The sequence below is a fragment of the Lagopus muta genome, chromosome 9 (assembly GCF_023343835.1).
Source record: "Lagopus muta isolate bLagMut1 chromosome 9, bLagMut1 primary, whole genome shotgun sequence".
Taxonomy (NCBI): Eukaryota; Metazoa; Chordata; class Aves; order Galliformes; family Phasianidae; genus Lagopus; species Lagopus muta.
In genome coordinates, this window is record NC_064441.1 from 16,352,994 (window position 1) to 16,378,390 (window position 25,397).

A 25,397-nucleotide genomic window follows, 5' to 3' on the forward strand; every position below is an offset into this window, starting at 1 on the left:
AGCAAAGTAGAAGTGTTTCCATTGGCACTTTCCAGTCAATGCCTCAGCGAAGTAGAACATGTAATGTTTACAGTTACTGATGGAATCTATCTTTAATATCAAGGTAGTGCCTTTCATAGCTGTATCAGGCTTTGCAGATAGTTTGCATCCTCATACTGTTTTAATTTTCCTCCTACAAACTGTGATAAGTTTATCACCACTTTAGGCAGAAATTACAGAAGCTCAGTAATTTCTCTGTTATAAGTTTAGGATATCAGGCACCCTCATAATCCTTGAATAGATCAGTGGCCAAACCCTCTTCTTCTTCTTTTTTTTTTTTTTTTTTTAAATAAGCATCAAGCTGGAGCCAATTAAATTGACCTTCATACAAGTGTTTCCCACCTGGTAGACTATTCAAATGATCTCTCTTCATTTATTAATTCCAAATACCAGTTCTTCACATGATGAATTTTTGTCCTTTGGAATGACTTCCATCCCACAAAGCATAGCCCTAAATTTGACTTGTCTTTTCCATGTGATAGATTATCAGGCTTATCGAATTGTCTGTCACTTCTTATATCAGTTGTATTTCCATACCGTGTCTCACCTAACTGTTCTTGAAAGTAAGCCCCTTTTGCAAAGAGGAAACTAAATTTCAATCCCCACACAGTATCTTTCTGCTGTTTCTATTGTTATTATTACATTCCCTGGACTAGAGATTGTCATTTTGAAATATTTCGTTTGAAAAGAGTATGAGCAGTATCTGCTTTTTTTTTTTTTTCTTTCCCCAGACTCTTGTTTATTTTGTATATATGAGGAATGTCAGGGCCTCAGTGCACCAATGGGCCTTAATGTCCTGATTGGCTTCACCTGGGATCACCACCTGTCCTTCTGCTTATATAAGCAGGAGCCTCATTAAAGGTCACACCTGGGTATGAACTGAAAGAGCAGAGCAGGGAGGTGATAGCAGTAGTGCTGCCATCATGGGGGAAAGAGAAATAGCTAGCCATAGCCTGGTCTTTGGTAAATTTGGGGAAATCTAGGCTCTAGCTTGGGAGCAGATACAGCTTGTAATGTAGCTTGGGCACAACTGCAGAGCTGGGATATAAGTGAACCTCCTTGACATATGGGCAGAAGATGTGATGGATGTATGTCCTGGGTAGGACTGGCTGGGATAGACGGGGCCCATTGCTGTACTGAGGGTGTTGTGACTGCATGCAAATAAAATGCATGTTCATGTGAGGTTCTGTGGGGCTTTGCTAAAAATAGCATTTTGCTGTGAGCTCTAAGGATAGTCCAAGTAGGTGTGCTTCTGGTTTCTGTGGTGCTCAGCTTTGGGGTGTGTTGCATTTATTAATTTACTTAAAATTTCTTTTCAGCCTGGTTTGCTTTTATATGGGCACTGCTGAATCATGGCCTGAACCTCTGATTGATCAGCTGGGGCGAGCACTGAATCAGCCATGGGAGCACAGGTGAAGGCAATTCACCTGTGCTGCCAGAAGGGGTTGGAGCCTGGCTGCACTTCTAGATCCATTTAAGAGCTGACTAGCAGTGGGGAAGGGTCTTTTCTGGAGATCCCTCCTCTGAAGTTTTGCAGTGAGCCCAGGACACGGGTAAGCTTTCTATCTGTTCTCTTTTTGTTATTATAACCTGGTTAGCCAAACTCTCTTGTTTACTTCAAATTTATAACATCTTTATATTCATTCATTATACAGCTTTCAATAATGAACATGATAGTTAAGGAAAACCTTTTTTCATAAGGCTTTATCTTGAATCTGGGAAAAATTGGTGCACAATCGTGACTCTTTTGTTTTATTTAGTAAGTGAGCTAAGTGCTCCTGTATGCACTGGCCATGTGTCCACCTTTGAGAAAACCACATCTGAGCTTTGCTCTTGTAACAAAGCCTGAAATGAGGCTAAGGCTCTCAGAGTTTGTTTCGCTGCTGACATCTTGCAGTGAATTTCCATTATGTATCTGTGTATAGAATACCTATAGTAGTCATTAACATGTGCTCGTTACAGTCTGCCATCTGTAGTGACAAAATGAGTTACGTTATTGCCTCAAAATGCTGTGATCTTAAAACAACTTTGCCCTGTGTTTTCCTCAAAATTGTGTGGGAAGCAGTGAGGAAAATAAGCATTGCAAGGAATGTCTTTGCATGCTTTGTTTCATTCTTGTTTATTCCAGATCTTTCTGTGGCTTTTAAATTCCCCTCCAAATTAATTTGAGGAGGTGTGCTTATCCTTATATACTCCTTTTTTTTTTTTTAATTGACCACTGATGAGAGTTTTTATTGCCATACTTCTTTGAAGTGGTGTGAAAATTGCTTAGACTTTGAGTGAAGGGTGTATTTATGCCCCTTTGGGCCAATACCACTCAGAAGAGAAAATACACTGTAAGCCTCTGCTCAGACACAAAACAATGTGTTTCTTCAGAAAGGGGAGAGATATGAAAGGAAGCTGGGATAAGGACACTGCTTCTGGGCATGAAAAGGCAACCTGATTTTATAAGATTATGGAAGGAACAGGGGATTCCTTTTGGGAGAGTAAAACCTGTGAATTAAGCCCAGTGGTGCCTGTCTCTGGTTGTGTATGGTGATGTAATTTGTGTTCTGTTTAATAGAAAACTGTACAAAGGTAAGTCTGAAAACTTCATTCTGATGCTTACTGTGTTTCCTAGCATCGCAAGCCTCAACAAAATCTCAGATACTTAGAAAAGTTTACGTTCCTACTAGGATGGGAAAGTTCCTTATCTTCTGTAGCTTTATGGAAAAGTTTTAAATATAAAATTCTTCCAAAACCAGAAATCTTCACCAGGTTTATTGGTGTCTCATCCTCTGACTCTCCTCCTGTTATTCCTTTCTTTCTTGGAGGAGGGGGGGGGAAAAAAAAAGCCATAAAAAATTGCTCCTATTTGTTACTTTAGGATTGAAATACTCTTTTTTTGTCCTTCTGCTGTGCTGTCTGATTTCCCTTTTCTCCAGGGTGTCTCACCGTGCTGGCACTGCTGCTGCTTTTCCTGAAAAATCCTTTGGGCTTGGCTGCCTCACTACAATTTTTGCTTTAGAGCTGATAATCTCACCCCTAGCCATACGTTCAAAACACAAACTCATTGATGGTGCTGTGATAAATTGTATAAAAGGCAATTAGCTTGCTGGAGTTGCATAGGAATGGGCTAAACTTTATAGTACTACAATCAGAAATTGGTACTTTCTAATATCTTTGCTAAGGCATATCAAATGATATCATGTTATCACTGTCTCAAGACACCCTGTCTGCTGCTACTTTTTAATTTATGTATGTTATGTAAATTATAAGAGTGAGTTTGTTAGTTTTTCAAACTTTTTCTCAGTGAAAATTAAAGCATTTTCCATTGCTATCTTTTGGATGCTCTAAACTCCGTTTTTTTCTTAAGGAACATGAAGTTTTAAGACCTCTTATAAAAAATGCAGTTGAGTGCTGTGTTGTCCCTCTTGGCTTACCAGTAGTGAGCCACGAGGAACAGAATCAATGTATACGCTGAAGATATAACTGCATTACTTCCTATGTTCCCATCCCATAATTCCTGGAAAAAAAACCTTAAAAACCTTGTTGAGAGATGTGTTTGGAAGGTATATTGATGAAGGATACCAAGTCAGTGTGTATAAAGATTAAACAGTACCTACTTTTACTGTAATTGTGTCATATATTACATTAATAACCTAGACCTCACTGGAAAGTTTGTCAAGATCTTAATGGAGTGGATGCACTGTTACCACAGAGATGTTGACTTTTATTCATTATTATATTTATTACCTAACTGGAACTTTAGGAATGCTTCTACTAGTTCACAGAACAGCCAGAGGTACCTTTCTTGGTGAGCTTGCTTCTCTCTGTTGAACACAAGCTGTGCTTTCAGAAAATGAAAGAAATTAGAAGGGACGTGGAAGATTCAAAACTAGTTCTGAAACTAGATGTGGCTTTACAAAGTAGAGAGACAAGGATGTATCTTGTATGTAGTGCTTTCCCAACAACCAGACTCATTAAAATAGTGGAGCCAAGATAGTTTTCTAAGCTTCAAGCCAAGCTGAATATGGAGCTTCTGTTAGAAGCACAAAGAACCAGCACCATACAGAAATGAGGGGTACCCCTAGGCAAACTAGAAACCAGATCCACTGACTTGTATTTTAGTCTGGATAATCGTTTATCGGTCTCACACTTTAAAACTTGTTTCTTGATTGAATTGGAATGTGATTAAACCGGTCTCATCTTGAATCTGAAGACAGCTAATGGCTGAACTGTTACAGGAGGAGCTAATAGTTGCATGTATTTGTCTTAAAAATCTATGCTGTTAATCCATCAGTCTGTGTCACTAGCTTTGAAACTAAACATTCTCAGCCAGATTGGACAGACTGATATTGGTTTCAAAGGAGTTGTGCATATTGGTGACTCGGAAGAAGTCAGAGTGCATGTCCCTCCTAAGGAGAACGGTTGTAATTTGGCACTTACCCATTCCAGAAAGCATTAGCAAGCTGGGAAATCATCACAAATGTAACTTGAGTTTGACAGCAGTTATTGTTAATCTCTTGGTTTAAAAAGTTCTCTGTAACTTCTTCAGTTTTTAGGGCTTACGTGGCTCTTGGGACTAGAAGGCAGGAAAGGTATGGAGAGGGCATGAGGGAGAAGAACTGTTAAAGGCTGTAGGATGCAGCTGAGTAGGAAAGTTGCTTTACTTAATTGTGCCTATAAGATAACTTTCTTTGTGTTTCTTTTTAATGAAAGTATAAAAAAAAAAAAAAAAAAAAAACCAAAACCCAACCTATTTAAAAAATTCTTATAACCTTGAAATGGTCTGATGCAGTCTAAGAAGAAAATAATTCACTGCAATGTCCATGCTGAACAGTAACATCTTTAGCAGCTGAGGCCGTGCTTGAATAGAGTAAGTTGCAGTAAAACCTGAAAGGAAGGATTAAATCGAGGATTACAGTATATAATTGAGATGGAACCAACATTCCTTCCTAAATTGGATATTACAAGTGTGAAAACTTCTTATGGGGGCTATTGACAGGAGCTCTTAGCCTGCTCTAAATACAAGTGTACAACAGAACGCTTTTCAGTACAATGGTGAATGGTCTCAGTTGTGACAGGGCACTTTAAGTTACCATAACTACTTAGTATGCCTGGAAAGCAAAGCTCTGGGCTTGTCTTTTCTTATAAGATTGTATTGTGGCTGGTACCTTTTATGTAAAACCAGGTTTTTGCCTGTTTGATTCATTCCTTTGTAATAAGAAGCTATAGAATGGTAGTAAAGATAATGGGTGACTAGAGAGGCTAAGATGGTATCTACCATTGTTCACAGACTTGCTTTGGCTGGGTTCAGGGATGCACAATGCAGGAAACTGTTGTATTCACAGACCTGTTGAACTGGTAGTAATGTCTCCTTTAATGACAGTGTCATTTTTTTCCTCGTGCCCACAAAATAAAGGGGAAACCTTTATGTGCTCCATATGTAACTATCCTATTCTTCAAAACTGGAGAAGCAGGAGGATGATAGGGAGCAAGTAAGCTCCTCCTGGCTGTTTTTGGAGGAGATATGAGCTCTGGCTTGCAAAGGAATACTGAACTCTTGCCTCTCCCGTGGTCCTGGTGAATGCTTTGAACAAGTTATACAGTCTGTTGTATCCCCAGTGGTACACTGTGCCACTGCTTTACTTCAGGGGTGTGATGGGAGTAACTGCATTGAGGGTTGCCGAATGCTCAACTGCTTTGGTGGTGTTTATTAATAGTCTAGATAGTTAGGACATCTTAGCTGCTCCTTGAGAAAGTTGTTAAGAAAAGTTAAAAGTTACAAAGCAGCTTTCAGACATCTATGATTTCATACGGGAGAGTTTTCTTTGTATGACAGCATGGATAACATCATCTGCAAGAAAGGCTAAAGGAACTGGACTGCCGTTGTAGTCTGCAGACTGGGTTAACTGTCAGTTCAGTCATGATCACTCACGTAGCAAATCAAATGCGGGTGCACTGGATAAAGCTATAAGAGGAATAAAGAAAACATCAATGAAGCTGAAACATTGTTTCTGATTAACAGAATAGAATTTTTGTGCAGAGGTAAATTATATGAAACAGGGAAAGCTAGAAACATCTTTGTTTAAGCTATGACACTATTATCATGCTTGAGAGAAATATTTGAAGCAGATTTTTGTTTGCTAGTTTTAGCCCAGTGGATATATAAAAGAGAGTGATAGATGAAGAAACCCACTTGTTGCAAGTCCCCAGGCTAACAGAAGAGAGTAGGGAATATAGTTCAGACAAAGACTCTACATGCCAGTTCTGTCATTTAGATTATTAATGTGCTGTGTTTGGTCCCTGTGGAGAGCTTAAGCCGAGCCAGAGACAGGATGTGCATCCAGTGAACATTTCCTATGATACTGGATTCATAAAGTTTTTTTTAATAGTCTTGAAAGTTAACTCCCCTCCTCCCTTTATCTGTCTTCCTTCCAGAGGTGCCCTGAATGTTTGATTTGCCTTGATTTTGTTCCAACACCAGTCACTGAATGTTTTACTTGTGCTGAAAGAAGAAAGTTCTGGCTGAAGAGGAAAAGGTAGAGGCAAATGTGAATTATCAGAGCCATTTCTGGTTGGAGATTTGTGGATTGTTTGGGAACTTGTTTTGAAGGAAGAAAGGGAAAATGTAGACTTAAATGGGAGAAACTCAGGAGTGATTTATCCTGTTAAATTCACTATTCGGTGTTTTATTTTGTAACCTTTCCTTGCAGTCAGCCTTCAGAATTAGCCTTGTTTTGCTAGGACAAGCTTTTAATGTTTCCAGCATTCAACTTCTGCTTAAATTAACTTGTATAATGCTAACAAATTCAGGTTACCCTCTGGTATGGAGTAATAAAACTGTGGTTGCTGTGGTCTTTTGGAAAAGCTGAATGGATGAGAGGCACTGGTCACTTGACAAGCTTGAAGTGTAACTTGAATTTGCTATGAAGCTTGGCACAAGGTGGCAAATGCTGGAGAAGAATGGAAAGGTTGGCTCTGCTTCAGCCAGGAAAAGAAGCAAGGTGACCTCTTTTCCTCTCTGGTTTGTGATGCTCCATTCCACTGGTACCTCTCAAGCCTGTGTAGGAGTGCAGTCTTCTCTAAGATCGTGTACCCAGGACTGTTCAGTAGGTATGGTTCAGAAAACTGAATAAGAAATGGGTACATAGTTCACTCTCTGAAAATGTGAGTTGAATGTTTAGTGAACAGAATATCTAATTGTGCTGAACCCCTGCCATGTACTGGATGCTGCATGTTCAGATCTTGTCCTTCTGTTTTTTCTTCTTGTTGTTCAACTTTGATAATCACTTCCCTCCCTACTAGTACTCTTCCTAGCATTAATAGAATATATCAAGAGTAGAGAACTTCAGTTCAATTTTAAAAGATAAATAAATTTTTGGGGATGTCCCTGTTTGATACAGAAGTCCTATGTTTCCATGTAATACTTTGATCTTCATGTTTCAGTATTTCTGTGCCCTGATGTGTAGCTGGATTATCCTTGTGTAAATTCAATCATATGAACTTTGCTTTATGATTAAGAGTGGATCTTTCCAGTTTAATGCCAGTGACATTCTGCTTTATATGTCTTAGGATAAAGACAAGCTCTCATGTTGGTGCAGATAGCATATATCCTTCTCTTGCTGCAGCTAAACTGGAAAAAGATACTAGCTTCTACAGGACTGTATCTGTCACTCCAGAAGAATACAGTGACCTCTGATATCTGCCATCTGCTTGTGTAATTATTCCTAACCCTGGTCCAGTTGTGACTGATCTGCTATTAGCAAGGCTAACATTTATTAAGCTGTTTATGGCAATTAAATTTAAGTTGGCTGAAACAAGTATTTGGAGAAGTAGCTCAGCTGTGAGGTCTGAGTGAGTAGTAGCCAGAAGGTGGAGGGAAGCAAGCTGTAGCAGAGTCGTAGACTGATGGGACTTCTCAAAATCATAGAATATCCTGAGTTGGAAGGGACCCCCAAGTATTGTCACATAGGACCACCCAAAAGCTAAACCGTGTTCCTAAGAGCATTCTGCAGACACTTTCAGAATTGTCAGCTTGGCTATGATCACTATGCTGGGGAAGCTGCTCAGAGCCCAGTAGTCTTCTAGTGAAGAACTTTTTCCTAATACCCAGCCTGATCCTTCCTTGATGCATCTTCATATCGCTGTCACCAGAGAGATCAGTGCTTCTATTTCCCTTGCAGCCACAGCCTGAAATTAAACTAAGTCTGATGAAAATATTGCTCTACAACCATGAACAAAGCCTGTGGTTTTGTGTTTTTTTTTTTTTTTTTTTTTTTTTTGGTGTGGCAGTGAACTCTCCCTCCAGTTTGGAGCATTCTCCTACTTATTAAGGTGCAATGTGTTGTTTCAAATTGGCACCTCCCTGCTTTGGCTTACCTGGGGAGGTAAGGCTTATTCTGCAGCCCTCCTCAGAGAGAAATGTGGTAGTCATTCTTTATCATCAGCAGTGTTTTATAACTGGGGAAATAAGTAATTTATTAAAATGAAAATAGAGAGTGGAGAGAAATAGAGGGTGCTTAAGGTACAGAGGATGTAGTTATCCAAGCTGGAACATGGCCAGGATACTTAGATTAATTTCCACATTCTTTCACAATATTGCTTGGGATCAGTAATGAGAACAAATGACCATTTATGTCTAGGTTTGTCTCTCTCAGCCCATATAGGAGGTGAACAAAGAATCCATATTGCGCGTGGGCTCTAGAGTTTTACTTGCGTTTGGAACATTTCAGTTCAGCTCTCAAAACAAAGACCTGGCTATTCAAAAGTGTTTGCAGCTCTGATAAAACTATTACTGCTAACTGGTAAAAGTTAGTAATGGAGCTGCTCATTAGTCAACACTGCCTCTTTCTGTATATTAAATGAAGAATGTTTTTCAAGTAACAGGAAAGACCTAACAGTATCTAATTATAGAGAGTAGTTGGTAACTATGTCACTTTTATTTTAATGGCACAATCAATTTTATAGATGAAAGTTTGAATTAAAACTTAAGGAAACTGTAGTTTTAGGCAGACAGCCAAAGCTTGAATTACTGTACTTAGTAACCTGAGAAAAAAATAATTTATAGATGCTTACACATGTCTGTATTTTTTTAAAAGGAGCTCTTGATTGCTTTTGTTTTATGTCTCTTTTGAAATATTGACTAGAAATCAGATGACAAATAATAATAAACTAGATGGCTCAAACTCAAGTGGCCCACACTGGGAACATGTGCATCGTCTTAAGAAAATTATCTTAATCAAGCCTGTGGCTGGATTTTTGGAATGCACCTATCATGGCTTCATGTGATGGAAACGATTCAGAAGTGTCTCTTAGGAATTATGTTTAGATTTTTCTCATGTTTATTCTGAAGCTATTTACATTTTTTTCATATTTATTTTAAAGATATACTTTTTCCCAGGCTAATGAGTTCATTTAGACCAAATAGAGTTTTAAGCAGTTACTGCCTTCTCACTGAAACTGTAGATGGGAAAACTCTTAACTGACTCGAATCTCTGAACTTAGAACATTGCACTAAAAAAAAAGTCTTTTACCAGATCTTTGTGTGGAGAGGGGTGAAGGAACATCTGAGGGCTATATAAAATAAGACTGTAGCTGGTCATGTCATGTAACTGGGAAGCAGGTGATCTTGTTGAACTAAATGTTGTTTGGTTTTAGTGGGGATGGGTGGTTTTGAAGGAAACCAGTCTTCAAAAACCTGAATACCACAGTGTGCCACGAAGATATGTTTATTTTTGTTGTGCTGTTGAAATTGCTTTGTACTCAAAATTTGTTGAGGAGTAGCTCTTATGTGGATACTGCAAGAAACAAAAATGTTTTGAACTCTAGTTTTCTAGGAAGTAGGTATTGATAGAGCACATGCAGGAATGAACGATTATTTCCCCTTCTGTGCCCATATTCATTTAGCTTCTTACGTAAACAAAGGGTCACTCTGTCTTCTAGGTTCCAGAAAATGTTCAAACTCAAGGATTTCTAGCTTTTCCCAGTGGTCGGTTCCCAGTTGATGGTACTCGAGTTTGACCACGTTTAATATTGCAGGGGCTCAAAGGTCTTCCTACACATTTTATAATACTCGTACAGTGTGGTAGTACATCGTAGTGGCTAAAGGGCTAATAAATGTTTGAAACACATGCTATTGCATCCCTGGTAGTCTAATGTGATTTTAGATTTACTAGTAGATGTTCAAAACTTGCAAGTTGAATATTCCAGAATCTCTGGTAATGGCTGGAAATCCCTAATTATAATTAATGGGTTACACAGGTTTATTAAAATAATAATGATAAAATAAAAATCTGTAAACAAATGTTGAAAGGCAAGAGCTCCACATCTGTAGTTAAATTCTGAATGCTACAAAACCCAGAAGGGAGTGGGTGAATTTCTCTGATGTTATCTTTCAGTATACCAAGGGATGAAAACATCCATCCCTTGTGGGACAAAGAAGGGGTTATGGTGTTAGAATTTATGAAATCATGGGAGCTCTTTAGTTGCCTGAAAAGTGAAAATATTTTAAGTTCTTATGTAAAACTACTTAGTTATCTGCTGATGTCATGCCATGGGGAAATTAAGACAAATTTCCATTTAAGAACAAATCTTTCAATAAACCCACCTGTCTTTTTTTTTTTTTTTTTTTGGCACTTATTTTATGGGGGCTGAAATACTGTCCTGCCAAAAGATGGAACTGAATCCAGAGTGATTATTGGTGGGAGTGAAGATATCACTGTTCTCTGCTTCCCACAGTACTTTGGCTGTCATACACTTAATTTGAACTTAAAGGTAGTCTGGGAGCTGGTTTCTTGGTCAGGATTGCTGGAGGACTGGCACTGAAAGCACTTAGGCTGGGAAGTGTGATTAGGGAATCACATTTCTAGTGCAAGGCAATAATTCAGCATCCCATTTGTTGAGTTCTTGACCTGGAGTAGAAATAAACTGGTAGCTGATTAGTAATCTCTTGAGCTATCTAGTTTCCCAAACCACACTTAATTAAAGTAATGAGAATGGTTAAAATTTTAGGAGTTATGAATAATTTCCCAAAGCAATTATATTTCTTCTCAGGGCTTTCAGTTTTGTACAGTGTAAGGAGGCTTGCTTAGATTTCTCAGCAGTTTTCATTGGTAGATATATAAATATATAGAGCCAAGTGACGCAATTGTACCCCTCTGTAACAATTAAAATGGCTTAACTTAACAAGCTGCCATAGAGATACAGCCACCAGTTTGGACTTCGTGACTGACAGTCTTGCTTTTGTATTAGAACTCTGGTTGGATAGAATAGATTTAAGCTATTAATTTATACAATTAATACAACTTAAGCTAAATAGACTCATCAGAAAAGATGTAATTCAGCTGTGTTTTTTGCAGTTAACCAGTCTGAGTGTCCTGAGGCATTAGTAAATGTAATGGCTGATAGAAAATTGTTTTTCTGATTTTCTTTTCCAGAAAACATAGCTCTTACTTCTATGTAACCATTTTAGTTAGCATCTTCACATTATCTTTATATCTGGCACTTAGATTGAGATTCAACCACGATTTTCTTTTCTTTCTTTTCTTTTGCAATTCTGAGGAAGGCTGTTCGTTCTAGCTTCAAGAATCTGACCTTGCTTAACGAGGCTGGAAAATCGTGTGCTCCATCCAGACTTCTGATCTTTCCTATGTTATTGTAAAAAAACCCACTGATTACAGGGGAGCCTTATGTGCCTAGAATTTCTCAAACTGAAACAGTACCTACACCTCTAAAATAATGCATCCAACAACAGAAACACCCCCAAATTAAAAGTACAGATGAAAAGAGTTTCCTTTTCTGGGTAAAGTTGCTTCTATTCAGAGGTCCCATATGAGGTCTGTTCATTGCTGTTGTCTTTCAAGTGCCTGTTCAAGTTTGCTACTCTATCCCCCAAAATAATCTCAGTACTTACACTGTCTCCTTCTATTTCCATTCATTATTGGGTTTGTATCTTTTGAAGACAGCATGCTTTTCCTTTGTGTTGAGCGTGCCCTTAGTGATTGCTGATTGCCATAGGGAATGTGGCAGCTGATTTGGCTAAGCGGGATCAATAATAAGGCAAAAAATCCCCATATTCCTGATATGGAGGAGATCTGAGCTGGCCTGAAGGCAGCTGTAGTGACGTCTTCAACAATTGGGGTGTGCTGACAGAAGTTTCTGGTGTGTATAGTGACTCAAGAGCCCTGTTGACAGCTAGAGTGTTCAAAGCGTAATTTCCTCCTCATTGTATGGAGGGTTTTGCTATGTATGCAGCCTTCTGTTGTGCGTGTTTGTCACAGCCTCCTAACTGGGTAAAGTGACAAAGAATGAGCTTGGGGAACATGGCAGGAGAAAAGTATATTCACAGTAACTAATCTTGTTAGTGCCAAGGATTGTTAACCTCCCTACACTCTTCAGAGTGAACGGGAATGTGATTCAGATCTGGTGTAAATAATATAAATATCTGAATTTAATAGCTATGTGCCATTTTGTCTATCTCTTTATTCTTTGGGATGTCTTGTGTTTGTATAGACTTCACGTGGGTCCAGTGGGCCAAGCCTCTGGTTACCATTCTCAAAACTACTAATGATGGTAAACTTTAGTCTGTGTGTTAAGATGGTTTCATTAAATCCCTCCATGGATGCATGTAGAGATATTCACAGCACAAAATTCCTGGGGTCAATTCCTGGGGTCAGCTCTGTGCTGCAATGGTGCCCTCCTTGCCTTCTGGCAGTGAATCAGACTAGAGATTTTCCCAGTCATTTTCCCAGTTAAACCTGTAGTGGTGAAAGATTAAGATCATCTTGAATGATCTTTTCCAAAAAGGGGGAAGAGCTTACTGCTGTCTTGAACTGTGCATAAAAGAAATACCTCAGTAGAGAATGAGGTGCTACTGTTTAGTGGAAGGAGAGAAACAAAAACTAAAACAAAACCCAATATTCCCCCCCCCAATAAATAAACCATACAGACCGATAATACTAAGGGTTTATCTTCTGTCAATCACCTTAATGCATTTGCCCTTTTACTTATACAAATCCTGCCGTATTAAATTTATGCAACTGGACTAGAGTCAACGTTTTCATCTGATGGAAGTTTTCATTGTTTATTGTTTCCAAGTCTTGTGCCCAAATTACAAGCCAGTTGTGTAGCCATTCCAACCAGGATGTACTAAGTTACCTGACACCTGTTGTAATCAGTACTTCAAATCTATGAGTTTTTAACTGTTCTTAATGTAAATTATCTATACATATATAATATGTATACACAAGTTATTTCTTCTGTAGATATGGAACTTCCTATATGTACTTATGCTAGAATGGAAATTTGTTAAGAATGTTTGTTGTGGTCAGATATGGTTCTCAATACTGAATTATGCCTTTCTGCATGCAGTCCTTTTGCTGAAACTGGTTTTGTTGCTACTAGGGATTTACTGAGTAATCAAAAGGAATGAGAGAAAAGTGACATTTAATTACTCTACCATTCAGCAATGCCTTATTGTAGGGCAGAAGTACATAACCACATAACGAGAACAGGTATGTCAGTTGAAAGCACACAGGAAAGTTTTGTAAGGGAGAGCAAAAATGCTTTTGTGAATGGAATTAGCCTCTGCACAACTGGCTTTAAATCCCTGTAATTTACAGCTGTAAAACAAGCTAACAAGTGGAGGTACTGAAGACTTACATTTTCAGTGCAGGTCACTTTGAATTTGCACCAAACGTTTCTACACGTGCATAGGAAATCAGAGCAATCTGGTATGTTGCATATACTCTGAACGGGAAGCTCTGAAGGTCTCTGTAGTGAGCTCTTGATAAGAGTCATTCTCGTGAGGAGACTTATTTTCTTATTTATAGAGTTACAGGAAGGAATAATGAATTGGCAATGGTACTACTTTTAGGAATGTAACCTATCTATGTCTCTGAGGTAATAACCCTTGTGCTGATTTTATGTTGCTTGTGTATGTGTGAGTTCAAAAATACTGAATAGAGATGCACAGAATGCTGAAACTCCAAAGCAAAAAACATATTTTTTTCTAGGTACTGAGAATTATCTTTAAAGCAAATTGCTTCTCACTGTCTTTATACCCCATATTCAAGTCTCAGCAACATCTGAAGATGTTAGCAAAGCAAACTGAAATGAGGGCAGCAGAAATACACAATCTCTGAGCAAATATTTCTAAAAATGACCTTAAATACTGGGGCTAATGGAACAAATACTACTCTGAGATTTTCTTCCCCTACTATTACAACAATGCGGTCTTTGTACAGGGTTATAAGCAGTGTTGTTATTTGGGGGTGGGTGGAAACTTATAAAGCACTAAGGCTCTTAGATCTTGCTATATACAGTCTGTAATCTTTTAAATAATTTATTTTAATACTTGAGTGTTTTGTTGCTCTGCCCAACTGAACTGAGAACGTGGAGAATTGCAGTGCTGTGGAGACAGGAATTTCTTTTCTATCCAGGCGTGCGAAGTTGCTGAAAGGAGTAAGAAGGGAAGTCGTGGATCCATTTAATTTTTGTTCCTACCTTTATAAGATATCCTATCTGGACTTCAAATTGATTTATTCTAAAAGTAGCTTAAACTAGGAGAAAAGGTAACATGCTCAGTAGAATCCAGCCTCTGCTGCTGTTCAGGTATTCCTCACTCTGTGTGGACTATCTTTACTGCCATTTAATCACCGTACCATCTTCTCTGGAGAGGTGATAGAGTATCTTGCCTCTTCATGTCATTGTTTTGAGGATAAAGGAGAATGAGTCCGTCATTGTTCATGTCCAGCAATACTACATTTACAACTACACAGGCATGTGTGTTTGTGCCATTATCAGTTGAAGAAGTGCTGTTGAAAAGGAATCCCTCAAAAGCCCTTAGGGGTGTAAATATTCATCTGTGCAGAAAGGGAGAAAAATAATTGTCTAATAGCTCTGGTTGTGTAAATGCCAGTGTTTCTGAGAAAGTAATAGGAAATCCATTTTTATATTGGCTAGCAAGCACCCTTCAAATGCAGATTACTTTTAGCCAAACTGGTCATGGCAGGTTTTGGGGTGGCTTTCTGCCACGTGTTTGCTTTAACCTGGTAACTTAAGGACCCGTATCTCCTTTCCAAACACCTGAGCTATAAAAGAGCTGGTTTCACTTTAGACTTGAATCAGCTTTCAGAGCTCTGTAGTAGTATCCACACATCAGAACTGATGTAACCCAGTGGACATGAAGTGAAATTAAAGTGAAATACTCGTACTAATAAAATAAAATACCTATGTAATGAATGAGAAAAACAAAATAGATGGAACTATGTCCATGGTCATGCATCAGAAGATTTTCAGACTCTTTAAATACAGTGTAATTTAATAAAGGGGAAAACTCTCCACTATTCAAAATGTAATAAAGCGAAGAATGTGATTCTGTAATCATGTTGGAATTTAGTATCAATAACTACAAAATAAGGAGTGCATTGATGAAATGACATTAGAGATTAGGACAAATATGCACATTGGTTTGTGAATGATTGAACCAATATAGTCTTCAATTGCAGTGACACCAGTATGCTGACAAAATGGGTTTCTATTAGCACACTCTGTTAAAAGGAAGATTGTATTTCTTAGTGAATAAAGCTGTGGCTAAAAGGAAGGGAAGTGTCCCAAGGAGCTTGAGCAGCCCGTTAGCCCCATCTGCGAAACTGCTCAGTGCTCAGAAATGGTTCCAAGCATGCAGTTCTTCACACACACTTTATCCTCTAACACCATGAAAGTTTGGTATAATAATTTTACTAGAGTTGGAGCCACAGGGAAGTCAGTAATCTTCACATTCTGAATGCAGAAGCTTGAGGTCACCAGGAAAGCCTTCTACTGTGGGAAGCAAGAAGAGGTGCTTGTGTCTAATAGTAGTTAGCAACTGGATATGGAGAATGTAAACAAGAACTTATGCGAGATGCAGATTAAATAGGGAAGTTCATACACTTCAATTTATCTGTAACAAATGATGCTGAGTTTCAGATAGTGTCCTATGGATGATGATAAAATCTCTGAAACAGTAGTCTCTCAAACTATCTCAGTGCTGTCCTTCAAGGATCTGCATAGTCTAATTCCATTACTTTGAGTAGTGAATGCCTATGCTATTTGTGCTATAAGTAACAAAGTAATATGTAGAAAGGATAAAGGTCCTTGAGGCTAAAGTATAGTTTGCAGTCGCTTCAATTTGGCAGTATTATCCAGCATTTAACATACAAATGTTTTTGTGCTCTTTTCCTCTTACAATATAAAAATACACATAATAATGATCTTTTGTGTAATAGGCAATCATAATTAAGTGGTCAGGATCCAGGTTGAGAGTCTCAAGTATCAGGAGTCCTTGGGGGGCTCGTATTACTTGAAATGGGATCTTTGCCAGAATCTGTAAACCATCTTCAAAGAAAAGACAAGATAAATGGACTCTCAGTGTAGAATTGTGCCAGACTTTTAATTTTCAGGAATACGTTTTTTTTTCTTCAAGCTAGCAGAGAGTTGACTTAATTTGTTAATCAGTTGAAAAAGGAAGAAGGGGGAAGGGTAAAGCAGTTGACATTTTAAGCAATACAAGCCTGCACAGAAAACAGATTTATCTTGGCAATCAAGATAACTTAACAACCATAAACACAATGTCAGAGGGAAAAATTACATTTTGCTGTAGCACAGTTCATATACAGATGACTGATTTCTCTTTCAAGTTCAAGCACAAAAGGACTGTTTATATGTATTCAGCATCTGACCTAGCTCTTGAAACGCTGAGGAAGGATGGCTAAAGGGCTCTCAAATGCTTCTTGGCAAGGAGTACAGGATAGCAATCAGTGCATGTGTAAATAGTTCAGAATGTTGATAAGTTGTTGTTCAGATGAATTGCAATGCTTGCCTGCTTACACAGATGCAATCAAAGTTTTTGTTACAGGACATTACATATCAGTTGGGAAGCTGCTTTGGACACATGTTGCTTTCTTTGTGCTTGGGATGTGTTGGAAGTACCTGTGCATCTGTAAGAACAGAGGTGTGTGTGTGCATAAATAAGGAATGTCCTGCAGCGTGGGCACAGTTTCTCTATGCATCAGATCCTTGTGCAGATAAGTCCCCTGTAGACAAACTGGATTTTATGCTGTGATGTAAATACAAGTTCCAGAGTTTGACTTAGTAGATAACTTCTTGTGAATGTAGAGACCATAATGCAGAAAGCATCTCCTGTCACTTCTATTAATTAGTGTAGATGAGACCAGAGGTGTTCTTCCAGCATACTTAATTTCAGTGATCTAATGCTCATCCATGACAGCTAGGTTTGCACTTGCAATACCCAGTATTTCCAGGTAGTTTATATCCTGTCTGCATCCACCTGCAGGCTCTTTCACTTCTGAGATTGTGCAAGATCTGTCTGTGTTCAATTTACTACAGTATATATTAAGAGGAAGGTAGAAATGTGACAAGAAATGTATGACATCCTGATACTGATATCTTCCCTGAGGTTTTCCACTTCTTGAAGTGTTATACTAGCCAGGTATTTCCCTTATGTTCACTTTCCTTTGGAAGCTCCTTTTAGTGCTGTAATTCAGTAAACTGACCTGTTGTGGTTTAACCTGGCAGGTAGGTAAGCACTGCACAGCCTTTTGCTCGCGGCTTTCAGTAGGATGGGGGGGAGGGGGGGGGGTGAGAGAAAGAAAGAAGTAGAACTCATTGGTTGAAATAAAAGGTATTTACTAAGAAAAGGAAGAAAGAAACAGTACTAATTACAGTAATACATTTATATATACATATTTATAAAAGGAGTGATGGGCAAGCAATTGCTCATCGCTGATACTCAGCTGTTTCTGAGCAATAGCTGCTCCACCAGCTGACTACCTTCAGTTTTATAGGTTTTTTTTTCACATGACACTGTATGGTATGGAGTGTCCTTTTGGCAGTTGAGGTCACCTGTCCTGTTTCTGTCCCTTCCCAGCTCCTTGTGCCCTGCAGCCCCCTTGTTGGTGGGACAGAATGAGAGACTGAGAAACTGAAAAGTCCTTGGCTCTGTGCAGCACTGTTCAATGACAACTAAAACATTGGTGTGTTATCAACATTGTTGTTCTCCTAAAACCAAAACAACAGCATCTTAGCAGATGCTAGGAAGGAAAAATCATCTCTGTCCTGGATGATACCAAGACAGCTGCCTTAAACGGACTTTTCCACTTAATTTTCATATGAGCAGAAAAGAAAATTATCCTTGATCTGTTCTGTTGCTTCTCACGAACTTTGGTTTGCAGAGCAGTGGTTCCTTGAATATTAAATGTAGATGAGCCTGCAAAGAACACAGGAAATGGTGGCTGCGTAAATCCCACCTGTCCCTCCTGCAGAAGGATCTAACTGTGATAGATTATTTTCAACTCTAAAAACAGCGTCGGATATTTCATACAACACAGAGATTTAGTATTTTAATTGGGAAAACTGAATCTTTTCTGCTTTTACTGTTTTGCTTTTTAAATAGCATCCTTCAGTGACTGTAGTGTTACCACTTACTGCATGCTTCATTCCTACTACAGAGCTAACAAGGGGGGTGACGGACTGAAGCTAAAAAATGTAGTGTGGGCTGGAAACTCAGGCTGTTTTCTAAGCAGGATGAACAGACATGCACCAAGTGGGGAATTTCTAGCCTAAGGTCCTGTAAATATATATGTATTTTTACGTGAGGAACCTTATTTGAAGGGGATTGTTTATTTAATTTTGTGTTCAATATTATGTGATGAAGGAGCCCAGATCCTACTTGGTTAACACCAAGACTTTCAAAACAAACTGATTTTTTTTTGGTGCCTAGCAAATTATGTGGCTTAGTGTATTTCTGCCTCTCAGCTACACTGTAATAATGTGTGTGTTCTTTTTTCTCTCAAGCACAAGTAACTTAAAAACACCTAACTAGAGACATCTTAAAAAATACAGTTTTCCAGAAAGTTGTAGAATATTCTCTGCAGGTTGTCAATACTGGAAAATGTGTGGTTTTTTTTTTCCTGCAGAACAATTGGAACTTATATGGCAAGAATATATTCGTGTCCTTTTAGGAAATACCACTTTAACTGAAAAATGTAATAGTCATGTTTCTGAAGAAAGGTCTCAAATAGGAAGTGTTTTGAGATCCCTGGAGTTAGTCTTATTTGTCTTCAACACAATATGTAGCAGAGCTTCAGGCACACACCACTGGACTTTTTTTTCTTTGGACTTGCTGCCTACTTACATTCCTACATTTTCCTTTAAAAATATATAAGCTTTAGTTTTAGCTTGCTAGATGAAGAATGTTCTCTCCTGAAGCACTTAATAATTATTGCTGATTTTCTCCTAAACTGGTTGACTGTTTAATACCATGAAATGATTTAATAACAGAGAAGGGAGATTGAACATAACCTGAAAAACTGGAAAAGTTTGCCACTGCTTATCAGGACTCTTAAGTAAATTGGAAAAAAAAAAAAAAGATAAGTCTTATTGGGTGTCACTTAAAAAAAAAAAAATCTTGTGATTTCAGTGATCTAATCTGAGGGGGAAAAAATCTCAGGCACATAGCATGAGGAATGTTAGGCATTAGAAATATTAGGAACACACGGAACTGTTCTATCTGTTCTTTCTGCCAGTGTAGCATTTCTTCATTTATGAATTGGCCCATGTGTTGTTAGATGAGTCAGTTGCAGTGAATAAGTAACGGAATGCATTTTGATAAGAAAAAGAGACCTACGAACAATAGAAGCTAAGAGAATTTTAAAGCAAATGTGAGTGTAATGAACACGTAGGGTAGTCTTACTGGTGAGACAGAAAACCAAGGGCCTGACTGCCTATGCTTGTTAACAATCCAATGGCCCTTTATGTAGAAAAAGGCATGGGACCTCCAGTGTCCTGGCAGAATTCCAAACATGGATTCATTCTCCTTCGAATCTCCCTGAAGGATCAATTGGATATGGTATTCTCTTCTCTATATCCTCTCATACAGCAGCATGTGCTGGATGTATCAGTGTCTTTCTGATGTAATTATATGGGAATAGCCTATGTTACTGAAGGCAACCTAGAGAAACTGTGAGATTGCTCTACACTGACTTTGACTCACCTACACCTCAGCTGTTACGTTGAGGATATTAAGTCTAAACTTGACTTTTGCTTGGGTTGAGGATCTATTAAATTTGGACAAAAAGAAACTTAAAAGTCCTGCTTTCTGCCACAGTGGTGAAGTTTCTACTTGCATCAAGTATTAAATCAGCCTTCTTGAACGGAATGACCGCTAAGTGAACGCAAGTTAATATCTTGTGAAACATTCAGGAATCACTGTATAATATAAAGGCTTCTCTTTATAGACTGTTTTTTAAAAAAAAGAGACTTAAAATTAAGACTTATGCTATAAGCATTATTCATAGCTTGTTGGGAAGAAAAACTAACTTTTTTTTCAGTTCATTGAAGCAGATATGAGCTTGCCTTAAAATTGGTATGGTTCCAGCTTTCAGCAATGTTCTGTTTCAAATGCTATCATCTCAGATAACAAGCATTAATTGATTCTGAGAAGCTGTTGCAGTGTTCTTCCTAAACTGAGCTTACTCCCTGATAATGTGGTGATTTTCTTGATTAAGAACTTCAGTACAGCAGTCATTTCTGGGTCAAATTAGATTCTCTGCACATTCAGAAGTCAGACAATTCATAACTTTCATTAAAATGTGAGAAATCTAAAAAGTATTTCATTCTCTTGAAAGTGAACCATCATGTCACAAAGCTAACAATGGCATAAGACTTCACAAGAATTTTTGCTCATTAATGCCTTAAGAGAAAATGCTATTCTCAGGAACACCCAAAGCTACCAGCTTTCTGCAACCTGATTCTTCAAGAAAATTTACCTTGCAAAATGCTTTGGAAAAGAGAATTTTTACCTGTATAGTGTGGAATGTAGTCTTTGATATGGGGTATTTGTGAGTCTTGGCAGCACCCATAAATGGAAAGTGTGATTCTTTTAAATGTACATCTGTATATCTATACATAGTATATAAATATTCATACAAGGGGATATATGTTATATATATTTATTCATTACTATTAGGAATGCCATCAGATCTGTTAGGCTGAGCAGATCAGCGGTAAATAATGTATAACTGTATCTAAGGTTTTGTGAACCTGAGATTGCCCAAGATGTCTCCCTCTGGACCAGTTCAGTGACCTGTATGAAGTACTCTAATCGTCCAAGCATTCCTTATAAGACTGGCAGGTATGGAAACAGGACTGATGTGAAATTTGAGCACTGTCAGGTGGAGCCCCAGGACATCTCACATGGCGTGCTGGAAACCAACACTTAGGGAATGGATTGGTTCTTTATCACTCATCTCAGAGGCAAAATTTTATTTACTTTCTTGGGACCTTGCTTTTACATTAAAAGGAGCATTAAATAGTTCCAAATTATTACTATTGTTTTTCCTCACCACAGCAACATCTGAAAACTCATTATGTCGGGATTATTCTTGGGTTCTGTTGACCAGAGTTGAATTATAAGTGGTATAAGAAATCTCCTGAGCCGCCTGGCATTTTTGCTGATTTTTTTTTTTTTGAATGTGTGAAAACCTAACTTCAACTTTTTATTTAAAAAATAAAAAGGAAAAAATCTCTGAGGAATGAAAATGATACAACACTCCTGTGGCTGTTGTTTATAAAGGATGGAAAAATGTATTACTGGACTTTGTGAATTGCTATACTCAGTAAGCAGCAAACACAATTAAAGCCAGAATATACTGCATCACAACACGTACTAAATTCATTTATCTTGGCAAGTTTCATTTAGTTTAAATAATTCATAGTGTACTTTTATTAAAATCTGAAAGGAAAAGTAATGAATTCTTGGTTGCATAATATCTTACTGTAAAAACTCTTACATTATTAAAATTATAAATGTAATCACTTGAAACTTTTGGCAAAAAAACAAACAAACAACTGTTGGAGGTGACTTTGTGTAGAGAACAGTGGTATGTGGAAAGCTGGAATTAGCAGATGCACTTTAATGTGGTATTGCTAGTTGTCAATTCACCATACTTCTCTTCATAGATCTCAGTATAATTTGCAAAGGCAGGTAGTATTGTTTCCATTGTGCTCAAACCGGGGAATGGAGAAATGTAGGCAGGTGAAAGAACTCACATATAGCTACCCAGGAAACAGTGGAATGGCTAGAAATGAGAGTTTCAAATTCTGATCAAAAGCAAAGTCTCTCTCATTTTTTCCCTTGTGCTTCAGCATAGCAATTTCATCAATCCGTTATATTTTTCCATTATGATCTGTCCATAGCACTGTCTCCAGTTGCTGTTTTGGACACAGTTCTTCATGTCTGTGGTGAATGACTTAATCCTGCTTTTCAATCTAGTTCTAGTTTGTAGTTCTGCTCAAGAAATAGATATTTTCTGTGAGAAGTGATTCCAACTCTTGCTGCATGAGAATGTATAGAAGAGGGGGGAACAGTCTCCTGAGCATAATGATGTGAACAGAATAACATAATAGCATGTGTGATAAAAAGCAGCTGAGGTAGTCGATCCCTAAAAAAGATGTGTTTATGTGAAAATAATGAGTGATATAATCTACATGGAAAAAAATGTTATGGCAACAAGAAGAGTAAATTTGACAGCATTCCTTGAGCTTAAGGGAAAAAAAAGGCATTCTTTCTTAGAAATTCTCTATCATTTTGTTGGTAATGTCTTTAAATAATTCTTGTATAACCAAGTGAAAATTGCCCTTGACTGCAGGCTGGCTCAGATGCTGAGAAGTGATGTACCCAGTACATCAGGTGCCACCTATAGCTCTGCTGAGGCTAGTTTTTGCCAGCTAATGATCTGGCCCTGCTTCTTCAAGGCAAGTACATACACAGCATTATGTGCTGAATCTGTTCTTACTGAAACTCAGGAGAATGCTCATGCAAGACATCATGGACATGGTTTGTCACAAAATGTTTCTGGATAATAAGAGGATAGATAAATGAGGTTGTACAGTGTACTCAAAGCAGGGCTCAGTGACTGGAACTCCAGCTTCTAATAATGTGCAGTAGAATAAGGCTCCATGTGTTTGTATTCTTGCCCAGCTCAGGAGTTCAGACACGCTGAAGCATTTTCAAACCAAGAATGTGTTGTGCTACTGTTGATTTATGCAAGCTGCGTATCAGGACAGTGACATAGACCACTTTTCTGCTAGCTGGCAGTTGAGTTCTTGCAAAAGTAAAATATGCACTTGACAGCACTGACAGACAGTAAGGGGAAAGGTGGAAAAAAATCCTTTTTCCCTTTCTTTATACCATATAGTTCATCCTTCTGCCTCCTTTTCTCTCTTCTTGTTCCATTTTTAACCTTCTAAATGTCTTTGCCCTTGCTGTATTTTCTCTCATTATATACCAGCTCTCTTTCTTAGTCTTCTTCCAATGTAGTGTAGAGGTGTTGATCTTTAGACTCGTTACAAAACCATTACAGGATCAAGTGGCACTGGCAGAAATTCAAGGTTTAGCAGTGAAACAGGTGGCTATTTGCAGAGGACTTTCATAAAGTAGATTCTGGCCTTTTTAATAGTCTGCTCATTTTCACAAACGCCAAATTCGCATACAATTATGTAGTGTTAAAATAATCGTGCACATGTAAAGCATTACTAAGAGATCTGTATGTTGTAAAACAATGCAGGCAACATTTAACAACATGCATGGGTTGTGCTATAGCTGTCCACTAAAATGTGGAATATAGCTTTTTTTTTTTTTTTTTTTTTTTACCTTAATGGAGAACATTTCTAGGCATGGTCTATGAGAGATTTTTCTTTCCCTCAGGTTTGCCCCATGGGTTGTTGATATCCATTGAAGCCCTGAAAATCAGCTAATAGCAGTGTGAGTAGATTCTGGGGAGCCAAACCCTCACTAAGAAGGTCACATCTGGAAGAACTGACAAGCAAACCCACAGAATTCAAGTAAGTGGAAAAAACTCTTTTGCTTTTGCTCTATATTAAAAAATACATATATATATCAATAAAACAAAGAGAATTACCTTTTATCTTCGGAGTGTTTCACCGCTGACACAAACTTCAGGGGAGATGAACTGCTTACTGTTCAAGTTCTGTAGATACAGCACTGTAGCAGCTGATAGGTTGATCAGTTCCTTTTTGAGCCTGCCTTCATGACATCTCCACTTCTATTGTTCCCATTTGACTTGTGTGATGCTGGGTGATCAGTAACTACTAATCAGAATCTCATCAACTTGCTTATGGGTTTCTTTCGATGTTTGGATGCAGAGCACTTCCTTCCAAGCCTCTTTTTCTTTTTAACACTTCATTTATTTTCTTATTATCTGAGCATTTCTAAAACTCTATATACCTTGCTTATGCTTTTGAATGACTTATAGCTCCTCTTTGAGACACATTTACTGTTTTTACTCAGCAAATCCAGGTGGCCTCTGAAATGTCAATATGGTTTGCAACACACAGAATAGATAATAACATTACTCTGAAAGACACACCATCATTCTTTGGTGCGCCCAGTTCTTAAACTTGCCAGCAATATCCTCATTCTCTCTTTTTATATACGCAGAGAAGCAAGAGAATGAAGAGGTTGAAAGTGTTTTTGCACAATTACCATGCAGCAAAAGATAGATTTCCCCTTGCCCAGAGATAATCCCATTATTCACTGTGGACAGTGCAGTTAAAAATATATCCATATCCCTTTCTTGGTTGGACTGAAAACTATCTAAACCCACACTTTATCTGTCAGAAACCTGCATTTACCTTAAGAACTTCCCACTGAAAATTGCTGAATCAGTGAACAATTTGTGTCAATCTTATATCAGAGTTGTAACAAGGTTTTCCACTGGAAAGTCATTATTCCTTGATCAAGTTAATTAGAACTGAATTAGAACTGATTTAGTCATTTCAGTTGGTAATCCCATATGTGAAAGATCTGGATGAAGTAGCAGATTGTGGTGGATAGCCTGTTCCCAATCTCACTGACCTGTTATTGAACTACTAAAGTTCATTTTTCCTGATATTGTGCTCTTATCTGAGTTCGCTGTGAGTTGGCTTTGTAATATGTCAAATATTGCATAATTACTTATGAAATCTATTTTTTATTTTATCCTTAACTGAGCAAAAGTGTATCACCAATGCATAGGGAATTTAGTTCTTGCTTTTGTAGCACTTGTTCTCATCTGCAAACAGAAGCACCTAGCAACTCCATCAATCTTATAACTGCCAAGATTTTTGGGTGTTTCAAAACATTATACAACCTGGTTAACTGTAAAACGAAATGGAAGTAGCACTTCACCAGACCTTATAGAGTAAATATACTTTTTTTACTGTAATGTCATCTGGAAATAGCTTCCGAGCAAATAATTTCTTCTCATGTTTGCCCAGCTACCTGTTCTTTCAGGTTGTGGATCACACTATACGTA

At 38.0% G+C, this 25,397-nt stretch overlaps 1 long non-coding RNA gene across 2 annotated transcripts in view; it reads left to right on the forward strand.

The window, feature by feature from the left end:
• The first annotated feature begins 1,520 nt into the window (after positions 1 to 1,520).
• The window catches only part of LOC125697453 (uncharacterized), an 81,716-nt gene continuing 57,839 nt past the window's right edge, over positions 1,521 to 25,397 (forward strand). For both annotated transcript variants that reach the window (XR_007378797.1, XR_007378798.1), the window contains exons 1-2: positions 1,521 to 1,592; positions 23,789 to 23,925. This is a non-coding gene — a long non-coding RNA (uncharacterized LOC125697453). The remainder of the gene's footprint in view (positions 1,593 to 23,788; positions 23,926 to 25,397) is intronic.